The 18,820-nt window shown below is 37.7% G+C and overlaps 1 long non-coding RNA gene and 1 pseudogene across 1 annotated transcript; both read left to right on the top strand.

The window, feature by feature from the left end:
* The first annotated feature begins 4,569 nt into the window (after positions 1-4,569).
* LOC113920868 lies at positions 4,570-10,434 on the top strand. Its single transcript, XR_003519405.1, has 5 exons — positions 4,570-4,923; positions 5,430-5,464; positions 7,937-8,044; positions 9,485-9,589; positions 10,288-10,434. It is a non-coding gene; the product is annotated as an uncharacterized LOC113920868 (long non-coding RNA).
* LOC113921232 lies at positions 6,490-6,609 on the top strand (annotated as a pseudogene).
* Positions 10,435-18,820: the final 8,386 nt, after the last annotated feature.

Genomic DNA, 18,820 nt, shown 5'->3' with positions numbered 1-18,820 from the left:
GTTTGTTTGCTGTTGTTTTATTTTTTTCCTCAGGGATCACAGACTTAGGTTGCTTATTGCCTAATATCTGAAAGCTTGTCTCATATACTTTGTCTAGTTTTCTATTTTATTAAGGCAGAAGATTAAATCTGATTCCTCTTACTCTGTCTTGGCAAGAATCAGAAGTTCCTATCAGTTTAATATTAATTTCTCTTACTATGAGTGAGGTTGAGTGTCTCTTCATGTGTTTAACAAGAGGCTTTTGTATTTCTGTCTCTGAGAATGTATTTATATCCTTCATCCATTTTTATTGTGTTGTTGGTTCTTTCATCATTTTCAATAACACCATTTAATGCTAGAATTCTGCCTCACTGATTCTTACAGTTCTAAAAATAGTTTTTCTTATCCATTGATATTTCAAAAGCTCTTCCTAAAATAATTTGCAATGCTATTCTACTGGTGTCTTAAAAATTCATCCCTTCATTTTTATATTTGTGTATTTCTATACTTTCAGTGCAAAAATCAATTAAGCAAACATTTTTAAGTACTTAAGGCCCATGTATAAGTATCCTAGTGTAAAGAAGGAGAAAACCAAACAAAATTTATTACCTTAAAGAACTTCTTATATTGATGGAAAAAGAAAAAAAATACATAAATATTTAGTTAGGAGGGGGTACACAAAGCCTAAACTGTAAAATGGGCTAGGATTAGTCATGGAATTCTTTTGGAAAAGATGCATCTTGACCAAATTTTGAACCAAGTTCCAAATCTAAATATATTGGAGAAAACAGGTGAGGTGGGCTTTCCAGGGCTAACTGAAAAACACAGAACAGGAAAGAAGAGTAGAATAAGGAGGAAACAAGCCAAAGAGGTGGGCTCTGCAACGTCTACTCAGGCCCCACTTTATATTCTGTCCATTAGAAGAAGGTGATGGTCTTGAAGAACAGAAGTTCCAAGTCACAGAGGCCTGGGGAAGCTGGTCTCAGAGATTTGCAGGGAAACACAGTGCTGCCTCATAAAGAGATGAGAACTGGATTCTCTAATGAACAATGCGTTCATATTTTCATTAATACTGTTGCAATGTTAGAGTCATATATGTGAGTTCATTACTGTCCTTTACAGTTTACTGTTACAGGTTTAATTGCTGTTCCATATTCATATAAAATTTTGGCCATTCTTCTTCCTACTGATCATTAGGCTTCCCACCATAGAGAGATTGACCAATTTATATTTCCCAACCTCTTACTTGTCAGCATTCCTCTGACCACCTGGCCGTTTGGAACCAGAAGCTTTATCCTAAAGGCATACCCTGGAAGACCTAGGGAGGGCAGTTCTGTCAAATCAGATTAAAGTTGCATGTGCTGATCCTCCACGGCATTTGTACCAGATGACTCCTAATTCCATCTTCAGACCTCTGTGGTTTGCCTTGTGGGCCCTGTGCGGCTACCCATTGAGGGCACTGTCTCATTTGTGTTTTCCTGGTGTTGACTTCTTCACAAACTCCACTGTTAGAATCCACCTACTTTTTCCCATTAATAGCTTAAGCTCCTGAAGCCTTATTAGCGGGAAGGAAAATATTGCCTCTCGTGGTGCATCATTCGCTTATGACTTGACCAAAGGTCTTGAGGTTTTGCAGAGTTCAACCTTGGGGTCAGTCCAATAGATAAATGTGTGTTTGATCAAAAGGGTAACAAAAGGGAAATATACCAATGGCAGAATAGAAAGGTTCAAGAGAACCTCCAAACTGACAGGGGAAATTAAAGAATGAAAAGTAACTTGATCAAACATAAAAATAAGAAGAAATAAGGGCTAACAAATTAAGATGTAAGTATTAATTAAAACGGATGGGATAAAACCAAGTATATCAATTATAACCCTGAATGTGACCAGATTGAATTTTCCTATTTAAAGACTGTCTTTAAATACTTTTGTTTTAGTATTAAAAAAAAATTTTTTTTTAAGCCTGAGCTACACATAAGAAAACCATTTTCAACAGGGGATTTTTTTTCTAAAAGGCTAAAAACAAAAGGGAGGGCAAAATAATACTAGGCATTCACAAACAAAAATAAATAGCAGAGGAAACATTAATATTATATAAGTTAAAAGGTTCCAAGCACTAAACAGGATAAAGAGAGAATAAGATGATAAAAGCCACAAGTTATAAAAGTCAGATCTTTCAAGAAAGAAAACATAGATCTATATGCACAAAAGAGCATATAAACAAGAAAAATCTTTAGAAATGCAAATATAAATAAAATATAGTAGGAGATTTAAAAATATCTGTTTCAGAAGTAGGCTAAAATGTAAGAATAAGACAAAATAAGTAAGAAAAAAATAATACAATAAACAACTCATAATAATGCAAATACAGATGTTTCAAATAGATGATCTTAGTTTTCCTCCTACATGCCCATGACATATTTACAGAATCAGTTATCATTGTAATGTCCACAAAAAGATGTCCTTAGCAAAAAATTTTAAAGTAGAGACTTTTCAGGCCACATTCTGTAACCATAATCTAATAAAATGAGGATAAATAATAAAAAATACCCAAGCAATTCTAACTACTTGGAAATCAAAACCCATACTTCTAAATAACTCTTGGAAATGAAAGTGGGTACTTAAAATGTTATGAAGTAGAAGACAGCCACATATTCAATGGACAGAGCCCTCTGTGAGGAGATAAGAAGTCACCCTTCATTCCCATCTGTTATTTCAGTGTTTAGCAAAACAGTTACACTTACTCCTCCTATATGTTGGTATGTGTCTGGGTTGATATTTACAGGTTCATTTATTTATATTACTGATGTGTTCTTTTAAAAGGAAATCAGAAATTCAAGAAAAAGTTAAATGGCTGCTCATTTAAACTTACAGAGTGTGTGGTTAGTTTTGGTATTTTCAAATATGTGGCTTAATACAGTTTTATACATTGTTAGTCACATATATTCATATTAGTGTTAATAATGCAAAACACTTAGGACAAGACACAGAACAGTGTGTCACACATCCAGTGTTAACTATTATTATTTCAATACATGAGTTCCTACCTGCTTTGCCTCATAGAAAACCCTGCAACCTCCCCTCTTCGCCAGTCCACATGTCCCTTCCCTTAAAATGCTCAAAAATTTCCCTCAATTTTACCTTTTTCTACATAGAGTCAGTTCCCATTACTCTCAATGGGCTCCTGAAGCCAGAACTTGAACATCTTCCCTAAAGCTGGAAATACAATAAATATAATAAACTTAGCTAAAGCTAAGTTAGGGCAGTTAAAGCTTTCTATGTAGCACTTGATTCAGGCTCGATCCTACCAAATGTGCTTGCTTCCTTCCCTACTATTCTCCAGGAAAAAAAGAAGAAAAGAGAAAGAAAGAAAGAAAGAAAGAAAGAAAAGAAGAAAGAAAGAAAGAAAAGAAGAAAGAAAGAAAGAAAGAAAGAAAGGAAGAAAGAAAGAAAGAAGGAAAGAAAGAAAGAAAGAAGGAAAGAAGGAAAGAAGGAAAGAAGGAAAGAAAGAAGGAAAGAAGGAAAGAAGGAAAGAAAGAAGGAAAGAAGGAAAGAAGGAAAGAAGGAAAGAAGGAAAGAAAGAAAGAAGGAAAGAAGGAAAGAGAGAAAAGAAAGAAAGAAAGAAAGAAAGAAAGAAAGAAAGAAAGAAAGAAAGAAAGAAAGAAAGAAAGAAAGAAAGAAAGAAAGAAAGAAAGAAAGAAAGAAAGAAAGAAAGAAAGAAAGAAAGAAAGAAAAAGGAAAAAACCACATAGCTGGCCCTTATTTCCAGCTTGCTGGTAAATCATCAGGAAGTGGAAATTCATGGCCCTCTATTCCTCAGCAGGTTCAGATGCTTGCTGGAGTCTTTAAGCATGTGGGCCTCATGGAAGTTGCATTCTAATAGGGGAGACAGAAAATAAATAAGAAAACCAATAGTAATATAACAGGAGGTAGTGATAAAGTGCTATGGAAAACAAAGCAAGATATATCCGTCAGTCCAACACACAGTAGTCTAGATTTAATATGGAGAATCGGTTCTTTTTTTTTTTTTAAAGATTTTTTTATTTATCTATTTGACAGAGGGAGAGAGACAGTGAGAGAGGGAACACAAGCAGGGGGAGTGGGAGAGGGAGAAGCAGGCTTCCCGCGGAGCAGGAAGCCCGGTGCAGGGCTCGATCCCAGGACCCTGGGATCATGACCTGAGCCGAAGGCAGACGCTTAACGACTGAGCCACCCATGCGCCCCAAGAATCAGTTCTGATGATGTTAGAAATGCTTAAAGAGCAAACAGGTGACAACGCAACAACCCACAGATTTGCAATTGACCCTCAGGCTGAAGAATAAAGAAAAAAAACCCAGAGGCCAAGGCCATTTTGCAAATGCTGGAACCGTGGAAAAGATGCAGTGATTGCTGGAGGTATTACCCAGAAGAGAGAAAAGGGAAGAAATCTCCTGGATTCTTCCTCTCCATCTTTCCTCCTCCCCACCCCCCCACCCCAAAAGATGAATATCTTTCACTGACCAAACTTAACTGGAAACCATTTGGCAAAGGAGGCTGGGAGATGTAATTTGTAAGGATCAATTTCGCAGCACAGAGAGAGGCAAAGGCAGGGAGTGGGTCTGAGATGAAACAGACAAAACATCTGAAGATTTAAGGAAGCTGTACCAGGCAGGATGAAGAGCAAATGCAAAGACTCAGAAGGAAACTAGCTCAGCATGGTCAAGGAACAGCGAGGAGGCTGGCGTGGGTAGTGCAGAGCAAGCAAAGGGATAACCAGCAGCAGAGGAAGTGAGAGAGTGAGAGAAGAGGGCTTGCAGACATTCTAGGCCATGGTCAGAAACTTAGGGTTGGTGCTAAATGTGATGGAAGACCATGGAAATGTTTGAGTAGTAGAGTCATGTGAATTGATCAACGTATTCAAAAGATTCCATTCACCTTGAAAATACAAGTAACCTCAGATGCTAGGTATGCATACGTTCCCACAAATCTCTGCCATGTTTTAGCCCCTGTCCTGCCCCTCTGATGCAGAATGTCCCACAAGACCCATCTGGGACTTTCAGATCTTGGTACAGAACAATTACACTCTGTCATAGTGGCCTTTCCAGAGCAGCCCTATCAGCATTATCTTTTCGAACCATTCAGATAGAGGTAGGCTTGAGGGGACAGTGCCTGAACTGTCTGGGTTGTATTGGTGCTAGAGCTCTCTACTAGTTGGGATGGTCAGAAATGCTCTTAATGATCTTGGTACAGAACAATTACACTCTGTCATAGTGGCCTTTCCAGAGCAGCCCTATCAGCATTGTCTTTTCGAACCATTCAGATAGAGGTAGGCTTGAGGGGACAGTGCCTGAACTGTCTGGGTTGTATTGGTGCTAGAGCTCTCTACTAGTTGGGATGGTCAGAAATGCTCTTAATGAAGAACATAAGCCCTGGGAGGGGTATGTGAAGATCAACTGTTTTCTTCTCTACAGGAATTCCAACTTCTGGGTTCACTCAGTTCTCTAAGGTAAGCTAATTAGAGTAAAAATATGAAGAAGTTTCATGTGTCACAAAATATTATTGTTCTCATGATTTTCTTTAACATTTAGCACTGTAAAGAAAACAAGCAGTGGGTCAGATTTGACTCGTGGGTCTGTTTGCCAAACCCACTGCTCTGGAGTAAAGTCTCCCAGTTGACAAATCCTCCCAGCAGTTAGCTTAAATATGAATGGAAAGCCAGAAATCACCAGACAGTTGAGGAAAATCTCTAATGGGAGAATCAGAAAGCAAAATACAGAAATAGCAAAAAGGAGAACAAACAAGGAACAAAACCAATGCAGAGAGCAAGAAGGAACCCACACCAACACACATTGGTCTTAAAAGGGACTCATGAAATAAAATAGAGGGAAAGTCCCATACAAAGGATCCACAACCAGAATACCATTGGATTGCTCAATATTAATTCTAGAAGCTAGAAAAACAATGGAGTAATTCAAATTTTTGAGCAAGAATGATTTCCAACCCAGAATTAATTCTCTCAATCAAGAGTGAGGAGAGAACAAAATCTCTTCAGTCGGTGGATCTAAGAGATAAAGATTCCAATACAAAAGGGAAGTAATAGAAATCCTCAGACTAATGGCAAAATAAAACTCCTGGCAGGTGTGTAGCGGGCATCATGAGTCACCAAACTGTATTGGAACATGAACACATATTAGTACTAGAGTTCCCAGTTCTTGTGAAAAATTAGGAGTGGATTAGTGATATGCATATAGATACAGCAAACAAAGATCACGCAATTATTAGCAGGAATGTTGGAAAACAGGAAAGGAAATATAACAATAGTCTACCGCATGACTCAGTTAAGACTAAAATTCATATTCAGAGTAATACAAACCCTGCATTTTGAGCTAACTCAAAATTATGATATGATTCCATTAGGAACATGGACCAGGGCTGAGAAGAGAGAAAGGGGTGTTTTAGGACAGCATAAATTCTCATCATTTCATCGTAAACAGAAATTCAAAGTAGTGATTTTTCTGAAACAGAAAAATGATAGCTTCTTGGCCTTTTGGCTAAGATCAAGTGTAGTATCTGTTCTTATCAGTAACAGAAAAATCAAGTAAAAGCAGTAAAACATGTAATTTAGAAATATGACATAAATATTCAACAACTACAAAAAGGGTACCAGTGATTACTGTTGGGGATTGAGAATGAAGGAGGAAGAGGAGACAGCTCCTTATTATTTCCAGAGAGTTATTATAAGAACTGCAGAATTATGACCATCATCATTCTATGTTTATGCAAACAAAACTCTGCATGTGTGCAGCATTGATGAAAATAAATATTCCCACACATGTTGGTTGCTCTATACAGAACTGATTGGAAGGGGCAAGTGTGAAAGCAGGAAAACCAGTCAGGATTAAGTCTAAGCAGAAGATGGTAGCAATGGAGATAAGAGTTGACAGATTCAAATGTACTTTGGAGGTTAACACAGCCACATTTGGTAATGGGTTGACTACCACCAAAGAAACAGAACTGTCGAAGATAATTCCCAGGTTTCTGGCATGAACAACACATGGAGGTAGCATTTAATGAACTGTGAAATGTGTTAAAGTTGAGGATCACATGAAACTTTCAGCTCTAATGTGAGAAAATAACCTCCCAAGACTGTATTTTAATGTGACCAGCTTCTCTGATGTGCATAGGAATTTTTTTCCCTATGTATGAATCTAATTTGGAAAACTCCTGTGAGATTAAATTTCCCAAGTAGCAAGGTGAGTCATTTCATCATTACTCATAGACAACTATAGAAGTGGTATATCCTAGGGTTGTCAGGGTACCACCGACAGAGTGCTGTCATCCTGCCTTACAGTTTCTACCAGCCCTCTATTCACAAACGACAAGGAAAAATCCATAAAGAGTGGCCCTGATTTGCTGAAAATATATTAATCTTGTTACTGAGCAAGTTATTGCTGTTTTATTCGATTTAGCAAATTATTTTAGCATAAACCTACTACTAGAGCCTAATACACTGAATGGAAACCTTTAAATACACTCCAAACCGAGCTAGAATCCAATATTCCCTAAAGTATTCATGTGGAGAAGAGCAGGACCTCTGATAAATACCCATCTTAAGCAACTTTTCCGGAAATACTTTTGGGGGGCATTTTGCGGTAGAGACCCTTCCTTGCTCCTCCACGGAAATGCTCTACAATAACACCCAAATCACATCAGAGTAACCAGATGCTGCGTCTCTGAGTATCAGCGAAGGACAGAAGACACAGATTTAGGTGAAAATAGGAAAGGAAACCAAAGGAAAGAAGCTACTTCGCCAGAAATCCTATGTAGAAAAACAGCCCTATGAGGAAAGACTAGCAAAGTAATTCCACGCATCAAAAAGCCGGCCTCTACCTACAAATGCAAGTTGCATCACCCTTGACCAGGTGTGGAGAGAAAAGGAGGTGACACTGAGGTCAGCATTGATTTTTTTTTTTTCCAGACCTTGTTTTGTCAGCATGAGAGCTATGGAACTACTCTGGCCCCCACATGAAGGAACACAGAGCCAATCCGAGAGCTCCTCGGGCAACATATGTCAACAGCTTAACAGGTACCAGCCTGCCAGGCCTTTATTACTTCTTACACAAACAATTCTAAATACCACAACTTCTAGAGAAGTGATAAGCTCCAGTAGGTTAGGTTGGTTAGCATTCCTTTCCTTCTTTCCTGGAAGCCTTTTCCACCAGCACTTGGGCTTTCTGGGCTGGGCTGTGGATCAAGTCCTTAACAAACAAAGACTCTTGTTCAACAATTAGCTAGACAGTGTCTGTTTGTTAGGTGCTTCTCCGTATGTATATTTTTATCTTGGCTGCATTACCCAGTGAATGTTAGCACCGCAATAGACTTTGTTTTATGTCTTTCTAAATCTACCAGATTTTTGTTCTAAATTTACAGGGCACATTTAGTTAAGCAATTCACTCGATCTTGTCTAGTTTTGTCGTTGTATTGTTGCTTTATTGTTCCTGATTGGCATATATTAGCCAAGAATGGGAAAAGGAGTGTGATAGGCACACTTTACTACACACACACACATACATTCACATGCACACCTATAATACTTGCTGAAGCAGGTGAGAGTTTTGTATTAGAGCAGATATTTTATTTTTTATTTTTTTATTTTTTTAACTTTTTTTATTATTATGTTATGTTAATCACCATACATTACATCATTAGTTTTTGATGTAGTGTTCCATGATTCATTGTTTGCATATAACACCCAGTGATATAGTGCTCCATGCAGAACGTGCCCTCTTTAATACCCATCATCATGGTTAACCCATCCTCCCACACCCCTCACTTCTAGAACCCTCAGTTTGTTTTTCAGAGTCCATCATCTCTCATGGTTCATCTCTCCCTCCGACTTCCCCCCCTTCATTCTTCCCCTCCTGCTATCTTCTTCCTTTTTTTTTTTTTTTTACATATAATGTATTATTTGTTTCAGAGGTACAGATCTGTGATTCAACAGTCTTGCACAGTTCACAGCGCTCACCATAGCACATTTTTTATTATTTTTTTTATTTTTTTTTAAGATTTTATTTATTTGTGAGAGAGAGAGAGCACATGAGAGGGGGGAGGGTCAGAGGGAGAAACAGACTTCCTGCCAAGCAGGGAGCCTGATGCAGGACTCGATCCAGGGACTCCAAGATCATGACCTGAGCTGAAGGCAGTCGCTTAACCAACTGAGCCACCCAGGCGCCCTAGAGCAGTTATTTTAAAGACAGCTTTCCATTGAAAATGAGTCATTTTTATTAGCAGTCAAACAACATAATTAATTTAGAATACTTTGATGATTAATTTCAAAATGCTAATAGTGTTAAATTAAGAGGACTATATAGTATAATGGAGGTCTAAATAAGCACTCGAAGGACCGGGGTAATGCAGAAGGATACATTGGAGCTTATTCTGCTAAAAGATATTTGGGAATGTCCTGGTAATTGATGAACTTTTCTGTCACTTAGAAACAGACTCAGTTTCTCCTTTTATCAAATAGCAAAAAATCTTCCTACCAGCCTGATGCGACTTCAGTAAAGATTTATGTCCAGGAAGTTAATGAATTCCTTTTAAATACCAATTGTGGATTTTAAAATAAAGATAGGTAAGTATAACCTATTGACCTAATTCTGCTAAAGCAAATGTTATGCAGATGATAGAAGGCAGAACACTAAATATATGTGTTCATTTGGACTATACCTGTATTAATAATCATTGCACAAATTATTAAATTAATCTCATCTTTTGGATTAGTGCTTCCCCCAAATTGGCCAAAATCACCCAGGGACTTTTAAAAAACCATGGATTCCCTGATCTTACTCCAGACGGCAATGCCCAGGATTGAAGTCTGGGCATGTATTTTTAGAAAGAGCCTCAATGATTCTGAGACAGATTTGGAATCACTGACTTAAGAAAGTCAAGATAACTGGCTCTTAAATTTGTTGTGTCTGGTTACTTTGCCTGTCTTAAAAATCAATATACCTGTCATGTGGTGATCAGTAATGTATATGGTTGAGTCAGTCAATTATTCATGCGAAAATTTCCTAAAATGGAATCTTGGAGAGACCCATTAATAGTTCTCCAGCACCGAAACATTGCATTAAAGACTATTCTCTTGATCTCCTTGTTCAGCACCAATCTGCTAAATTTAATTTACTGTCAAGACATAAGGAGTCTGGGCAAATAGTTTAAAAATCCATTGGCTAATTTAATGTAGCCTTGTTAATAATTTTGTGAGTGAATAATGGTCTGGTAGATTATTTTCTATTTTCCACTTACATTTTCCACTCTTTCCTTCCCCAGTCTACCTGTATCAGGCTCTCCTCGACAGTTTGTGATTTCATTGTCTGAAGAGAGGTGAACGGGGGTGAAGACAGAGGAAGGCCCTCTCCCTGAGGATTTCCAAAGGTCTAATTCCTTAGGAGAATTTACAAGACTTGAGAAAGGGTAAAGGGGACACAAGTTTTGGAAGAAGAAACAGAGCAGTCTGGAAAAGTAGGCAGGAGAAAGGGGCTACCTGCCAAAATAGTAAACATTCCCCCTGGGTCTAGGAGAAGAAATGGGGAAGGCAGTACTCCAGGGTGTGTCAGAGCCTTAACTGTGACCATTAGATATACCAGGCAAAGGATTCAGAGGTTCCTGCCTCCTAAAAAGTACCCGAGTCCCAAGCATGGTATTCAAACAGCAGAGACTGCCAGGCCTGGGGAGTCAGGTAAACAGGGACAGCAGCCTGCTCACTTTATGTGTCCAGAAGACCAGAGACCAGATGCCCTGCCACCTACCCTGACACCTTGCACAGTAGAAGGACTATATTCATTTCCTAGCAAATTACTACATACCAGTTGACTTAGAATGAAAGACATTTATTGTCTCACCGTTCTAAAGGCTGGAAGTCCAAAATCAAGATGTCAGCGGGGCCATGCTCCCTCTGAAACCTATAGGGAATAATCATTCCCTGCCTCTTCCAGCTTCTGGTGACACTGGCCATCCTTGGTATTCTGTGGTTTATAGATGCAACTCCAGTCCCTGCCCCCATCATCTCATGGCTGTCTTCTCCCAGCATGTTTCTCTTCTCTTCTTATAAGAATACCAGTCATATGGATTAAGGGCCCGTATAGCTCCAGTATAACTTCATCTTAACTGATTATGCCTACAATGACCCTATTTTCAAGTAAGGTCACATTCTGAGGTACTACAGGTTAAAACTTCAACATAGCTTTTGGGGGCAAACAATTCAATCTATAGCAAGCCCCAACACCTCCACCTAACCCCAGAGTGAGAAGGAACCCCAAGAATTCTTGAGGTGAGACACTCCATAGTATCTCCTTGATACTGATGATATCAGGACTTAGATACCAAATTCAGCCAACTGAGAGAAAAATTAGAGTAAAAATATGTCTTGTATACTTGAGTTTATAGACTAAACATTATGTGCGCTGTGATTTTCACTCAAATGTTTAATATGTGTATGAAGAGCTTCATATCTTAACAACCTGTTGTGTACAATAGATCTGGGACTTCTCTGCAAAAGTTCCTTAACCCCACCCTCAGTGTTTTGTACAGTATAAGTACCTATCAAATATGAAATAAATGAATAAATAAACATATCATTGAGTATTCAAAAGAAAACATACTATTTACTGGATATTAATATAACCTGATATTTTTCTTTGACGATATCAAAACTACTTATAATAGTTTCTACTTTGATTTCTGAACCTGATGTTACTTTAAAAAGCATTTCAGTTTAAAAAATTGGTTTCATTTAGGAACTTCTTTATAATTTTTATAGTTACTTTTCCCATATTTATTTAATTTTTTTCTCCTTCAAAAAGTAGATCCCTGGGGAGTTGCAATCCCTCTAAAAATTCTAAATGCAGGTACAACATTTAAAGCTCATTTGATTAAAATCATTCCTTAGAACAGTGGCTTTTTGAAAAGGTTAATTTTCTTCTAATGTAGTCAGATTTTTAAATCAGAATGCTAGTGCTCCAGTAGCTATATTTATTTCAGAAATGTCAACCAAAAATTCAGACTCTAATAACCATCTAGGAAAATAATAGTTACAGAACCCATGTCACTCTTGAATTGTAGCAAAAAGAAGGCCCAATATATTATATGGAAACATTTTTAAAAGATAGGAATTTGATTTAACTGACATAACATATTTAGTGACCTTGTTTCATGGATAAAAATAGGCAAAGTTTCCCCTGTGTCCTTCTCATCTTTTTGAGGAAGAAACATAAGAATAAAGTCAGATGTTTGCATTGTTGGGTTTGAGCTCCCCTACAGAGGGCATTTAAAGCTTTTCCATAGCCCCTGAATTCAGAATAAAAGACTTATTTAAAAAAAAAAATACTGTGTGTTGTGTGTTCAGAAAAAAAAATGTTTGAGTTAACATCAATCCAAGAGACACAAACCCCCTGATCTCTTGCCATGGGAGTAATCACCTTTGATGTTACTGTAAAAGATTTCCAGCTGTTCAAAAACAATTGAAGACCATTAAACTAGTTTAAAAAATTAAACCTTGTTTTTGAAGTCATAAACATAGATGGAAACTCTAGCCCACAAATAGATGTGAGTTTAATTTTTGGTATCTGCTCAATCATACCCATCTTACCACTACCTTGCACATGTTTTACTATCATTATGTTAGGATTTGTTTTTTAAGATGTTATTTATTTGTTTGACAGAGAGAGTACAAGGCAGGCAGGCAGAGGGAGAAGCAGGCTTCCCACAGAGCAGGGAGCCTGATGCAGGGCTCCATCCCAGGAACCTGGGATCATGACCTGAGCTGAAGGCAGACGCTTAATTGACTGAGCCACCCAGGCGCCCCTTATTATGTTAGGATTTAAAATACTTTAGAATCACAGAAAGGTAAGTTTGAAAAGTCATTTATTCATCCCTCTTCCTTCAAGATGAAGTCTTCTTAAATTATCCTTAGATATTGGGGTGGGAAGGCTTCCTAAAGCATTGTGTATGTGTATTTTCTTTTGAGAGTGCAGTGTTTGGGGGGAATCCTGAAAATACAGTTTAGAAGTCTTAGCAAATTCTTTGCCTCCCAGTGTTGACTGGACAAGGAGCTAGGAGAGGAACCCACACGATTTGACCTGTTCTTGACAGAACACAGAAGAAATGCTAGTACCTCAACCTTGACCCAATTCTATTTGGCTTAAAGAAATGAAACAGATTAAAAGAGAAAATAGTGCTGTCAGGGAAAAAAAAATTATGGTGCTAAATCAGAGCAGATTTCCACAAGAACCCAATTATTACATCAGTTTGATGACCAAGGCCATCCCCTTCAGCAAAGTAAAGAGACTCTAGAACCAAGCAAAAAACTCTTTGCCTCAATCTTGTTTTGGTCAATGACTATGAACTCGATTAAATGCCTGAGTTACAGACCAAAAAACACTAATGAAGGTCTGATAGAAAGGAGATAATTGTGGCTAGTATACTATTCCCACTGTGAAGAAAATTTAAGAATAATCTCTATTTAGAATACCTTAACTTTCATATAAATCTTCTTCAAACTTTTTTGAAATAAAAAACCTTAAGGAAGGGGAGGACCGTGGTCAGATAAAATTTTTGAAAGTAGAACTATGAGGGCAGATTTGAAAATGGACTGCACATTAGCCATCTATCTACTTAATAAATATGTTAGATATTAATAGCTCCCAGATACTATGCTAGGTGTTGGGTATACAAAGATGAAACCTTATTGTTTCAGGAAACTCGATGTTTAATAGAATTTGGCAATAGAAGGAATGAGGTACTGATATCTACTTCAACGTGGATAAACATTGAAAACACGTTAAGTGAGAGAAACTAATCATAAAAGACCACAAATTGTATCATTTGATTCCATTTATATGAAATGTCCAGAATAGACAAATCTATACAAGTAGAAATTAGATTAGTGATTGCAGGGACAGAAGGGAATGGAAAATGGGGACTTTCTGCTAATGGATAGATGGTTTTTTGGGGAGTGATAATGTACATTGTAGTGGTGGTTATACAACTCTGTGATTATACTAAAAAAAGTGAATTGTACACTTAAATAGGTAAATTTTATAGAATTCAAGTTATATCCCACTAAACGTGTTTATAAGCATCAGTAGAAACAGACGCATTCTTAAAATGATATAAATGGTATTATTCTAAGCTACAAGTAATGAAAAAAATAATAAGATGCATTGAGAAAGGGGCAATTAATTTTGAACATATGGGATTGATAGTCACTGAATAATGAGTGCATGGTCATATCAGGACACTTCTCTGTGATTAACTCAAAAATAAACTCTACACGTGATATATTTAGTGTTTCAGAACTAATATGACACTGGACACTCCCAAGTAAGGACAGAAGATTGAACCCGTCAAATTATCTCCAAGCATCACACAAACTTAAGTTAAATATGTTTTAAAAGGTTAAAAAATCACAAAGTTGAAAAAAGGACAAGAAGTGATAACAATGGAGGAATCATGTGAGCTCAATGATGGACTTCTCAGCAGCAACACTGAAAGATGGAAGACAATGGAATGTTTTCAAAATTCTGTGAATAATGATTTCCAAATTAAAGTTCTATACCAAACCATGCTATCACTCAAGTTTGAAGCTAGAAGAAGACATGTCAAAAACGTATTCTCATAAATCCTTCCCCAGGAAGCTAGTGAAGAATGGCCTCAAAAAAAAAAAAAAAAAAAGGATAAAACAAGAAAGAGGAAAACATGAGATCCAACCCAAGAGAAAGATCAGGAGATTTCCCATTATGATAACTGTTCAGGAAACTAAGAACAGCCAGTCCAGAGAGGAACATGAAATTGAGGATTCCAAGAGAGAGTCCCTGGGAGTGATGTGGTCAGGGATGAAACTGACAGATTATTTAATGTGTTTGACCATATTGGGAAGGATTTTATGGGTTGTTTTTTTTAATTAGAGGTACAACAACAATTCTTTAAATGACAAAATGAGGCAATTATTAACTGTAATAAAAAAGTTGTATGAGAAAGGAAGTATGATCGTAATACACTAGTGAATGGTGGGAAATGCTTATATAAATGTAGTAATAAAAACCCTGAATATTTAGTTTGTCAAAAATTATAATCATCTTAAAAAGAAGAAGGTGAGAATTAGCAGAGGTTGGGGTAATAAGAGAGCTAAATTCTCAACTTGCAAGAAGTAAAAAATCAAGCAATACTCTTTATATATATTGAATTAAGTAGCTCAACAAAAAGCTATAAGACCTGAATGTGGTTACCTCTGGGTAATGAAACTCAGGGAAGGGTGGAGCAGAAGACTATTATTTTTTATCATAAGTCTTGTAATGGTATTTGACATTTTTAACTTTATAGATGTATTTTTTCCATTAAAACTAATATTTGAACAAATAACACTCAAGTGCTGAAAATACTGCCAAGTCAAGAAGATGTACAGTGAAGTGACGTGTTTTATTCTCCTTTGAGGTTTCCTCACAGCACTAAACAGTGCCTTGAATATATTAGGAACTTGATAATTATATACTGTTTAATAATGACCACTCATATGCTAATTCGGTGGATTTGGCAGTGGACCCTGTGGGATATAATCTTGAACCTAATTTTCTCTTTACGAAAAGGATCTAGAGGTCAAAATGTGCTGTGCTGTCCTTTGTCTTGATATTGGAAAGAGAATTTAGATGCAACTAGAGGAAAACAGAGCTATTATTTACTGTACAATGCCTGGCAAACTGTAAATGGCTCAGTCAATTAATCAATACTTTTTATTATAGTCTAACTTAGAGAATCAATAATATAAACCAAGTTATTCTCTTTTTCATACTTTTTATGCCCCCTAGAATGTTGTATCCTGGTGCCAAGACTTTCAAAAGGATTTTCTCCTACTTTCAAAATCATTTGATGTAAGATGTATTTGTTAAGAAGTTATGAAAGATGGCAAATACATGAGGCTCATATCACCTGTCCCCCACCCCAAGGCAGGTATTACCATCTAAAGGACATGCTCGGGTAGCAGAAATGGCATGGCATATTCAGGGACACGGAAGCCGACTGCCTTGTCTGGGTGGGTTTATACATCAAGTAGTGGGAGACAAAACTCATCACCAAAGCAGGAACAGGATGCTGAGATTTGGATATGTAGTTAAAGAATTTGAATGGTATTCACTGAGAGTAGTACACATTTTTGAACTGGAAAGAGCCTAATAAGCAATAAATACACAGCAAAGAGGTTCTTTTTCTTTTTAAGATTTTATTTATTTATTTGAGAGAGAGAGAATGAGAGATAGAGAGCACGAGAGGGAAGAGGGTCAGAGGGAGAAGCAGACTCCCCGCTGAGCAGGGAGCCCAATGTGGGACTCGATCCCGGGACTCCAGGATCATGGCCTGAGCCGAAGTTAGCTGCTTAACCAACTGAACCACCCAGGCGCCCAGCAAAGAGGTTCTTAAATTCTATTTATGAAAACATTCATTCAATGGATAGAAGAAATGAAACAGATAGAAAATAGATTATTAAGGCAGAAGAGAATTTGGTGAATTACTAAATGTAAGAACTAAGGAGAAGACAGTATTGTAGATAATGACTAGTAATATAACTTTTTTTTAAGCATTTACTATGGTACCTTGTTGCTGTGCCAAGGCTTTTCCATATTTTACTTATTAAATCCATGGACTATTATCGCTGTCATCACCCCATACTCCAGCTGAGGAAACTGAGACAATATAAAGTAACTTGCCCAGAGTCCCACAACCAATAGGTAATTAGATCCAAGACGTAAAACAATCAGTCTGTTTCCTAGAATGGAGAATTTGGGAAGGCAGATTGGATATCCAGATGGAAATGACTAGTAGGTAGATAGAAGTATGGAACAGATTTTATGTGAGAAATTAGAGTTTAAAACATTAAGCGGGAGCCACTACCATTTTGATAAAAGTACTAATTTTGAAAATGGATGGGCACAGGGATAAGAACAAAGCCTTGAGTCAATGACTAAAAGGAGAAAAGGGAGCCGGCAAAGGAGTAAAGGAAGAGTTGAAGACGTGAGGAAAGGATCCCGTGTTCAAGTCAGAAACTTGAACACATTCTTAAGGAAAGAAGATAATCAACAGAGCCAAAGGCCGCTGAGAGATTTAATGGGGTTATAACCGAGACAGTGATAAAGGGCTGGTAGAAAAGCACAGAAAAAAAAATCATGTCAGTTGTTCACTGGGAATGGAAACCAGATTGCCAAGGATTCGTATGAGAATAGGTGATGAAGAAATTAACACAATTAATAAATCTATACTACCTATTCAGGAATTCGTCAGGGAAACGTGGGTTGTCTGGATGCAGTAGTTCAGAGGCAAAAATGACGTAAAGTCAAGCTCAGTATTCCGAGGTAGGGAAACACCTAGGCATGGTTAAAGGCAGAGAATACATAGAGGTTTTTTTTCATGAAGTCAATTTTAACTGTAAAGAATACACCTGAAAACACTGAGAAATCCATTAAACTTATCTCTGCGAACGTAGTAGTCAGCCAACATATCATTCCTTCCAGATAACCCTGGGCCTAAAGCCAGGTAAAGCGCATTCTTAAGAAACTCACTAAGAAGTAATGTGCCTCCAAGGCCCTGAGACTCATCTGGGAGAGAAGTGCTTGCCAAAAGGGACCTTTTGAACATTCAGAGGAGGTAGCTGATTCTGCCGGCACAGGATCAAAGCCAAGAAGCTCACTCCTGGGACTGGAGCAAGGTCAGTGAGGAAACAGTGTCTGGGTGGGGTGGGGAATGGATCAAATGGAACACTCAAGAGGCAGACATTTCGCAGACATTTGAGTGGGTGTTCATGTCATCACTTGGCAAAGCTCATAGCAGAGTCAAGACCCAAGTGGCAGTCTGTCTCCACTGAATAGGCCAGCGACTGACTTGCATGACAAACAGTCCTGGTATCAATGCCCGTTATACCCATTGAACCGGTTGAAATAAAAGGGCAAAAGCTTGTAATCAGCCTAAGGTGCCAGGAGACACACCAGCTAGTGCCTTCCCTATACCTAACCCTCCTACATACCTGTAAGGTAAAAGGGGAAACAAATACACATTTCTCTTTGAAAGAATTTGGAAAAATCAAAATCTCATGCCCTGGAATTCCTGGTAGGACATTAGCAGAAGTTAGACTAGAATCCAGCATTCTTCCCTCCCTTGTTAGAGATGTTCTCATTAGCTATGCTAACTCTCTGCTCTCTCTGAGTGACCCCCAAATGCAGCCAATTTGGTTATTTGACATGTATTGTATTTTCATTTTGAATCAGAAGCTGCTAATCCAGGGTTAAATCCTTAAGCTATAGGTTTCTCCTTTCTGGGCAGGGTGGTAAAAATCCTCACCTTTTTTGAGTACCCAGAACTAACAATTAACCTTCCATCTTTATGTCTACATCAAATCTGCCAAAAGGAAAAATCAAAAACATCCTCCCTGAAACACAAAATTCAAAAGATGAAAAACATCTTAAGAATTAATCTCTATGCCTTATTCTTTGGCTGGCAGGTTAAAAACTGCATTTGCATAAATCCATAGCAGTCAGCCCTCTCTTGTTTGTAAGAATAAAAGAGGTCTTTACATGCTGAAGGGGAGGGTTGACTCTGCTGTTACAAAAATGGCATGAGGGTGAGTGCAATGGAGTTCTTTAACTAGGAGCCTGGGGGTAATTTTAAGACAAACCACCTAAGGGTTGATATGAGGATGAACAAAGGCTGACTACCAACCACTGGTATATAGGCACAGTCCAACCTTTAGAGGAAGGGGAAGGGAAAATAAGGTTGAAGTTCAGGTGGGAAGTTTATCTGGATAAACCTGCTGGCCCAAGTCTAC

Source organism: Zalophus californianus, chromosome 3 (assembly GCF_009762305.2).
Source record: "Zalophus californianus isolate mZalCal1 chromosome 3, mZalCal1.pri.v2, whole genome shotgun sequence".
Classification (NCBI taxonomy): domain Eukaryota; kingdom Metazoa; phylum Chordata; class Mammalia; order Carnivora; family Otariidae; genus Zalophus; species Zalophus californianus.
This window is presented reverse-complemented; position numbering and strand designations above follow the sequence as displayed.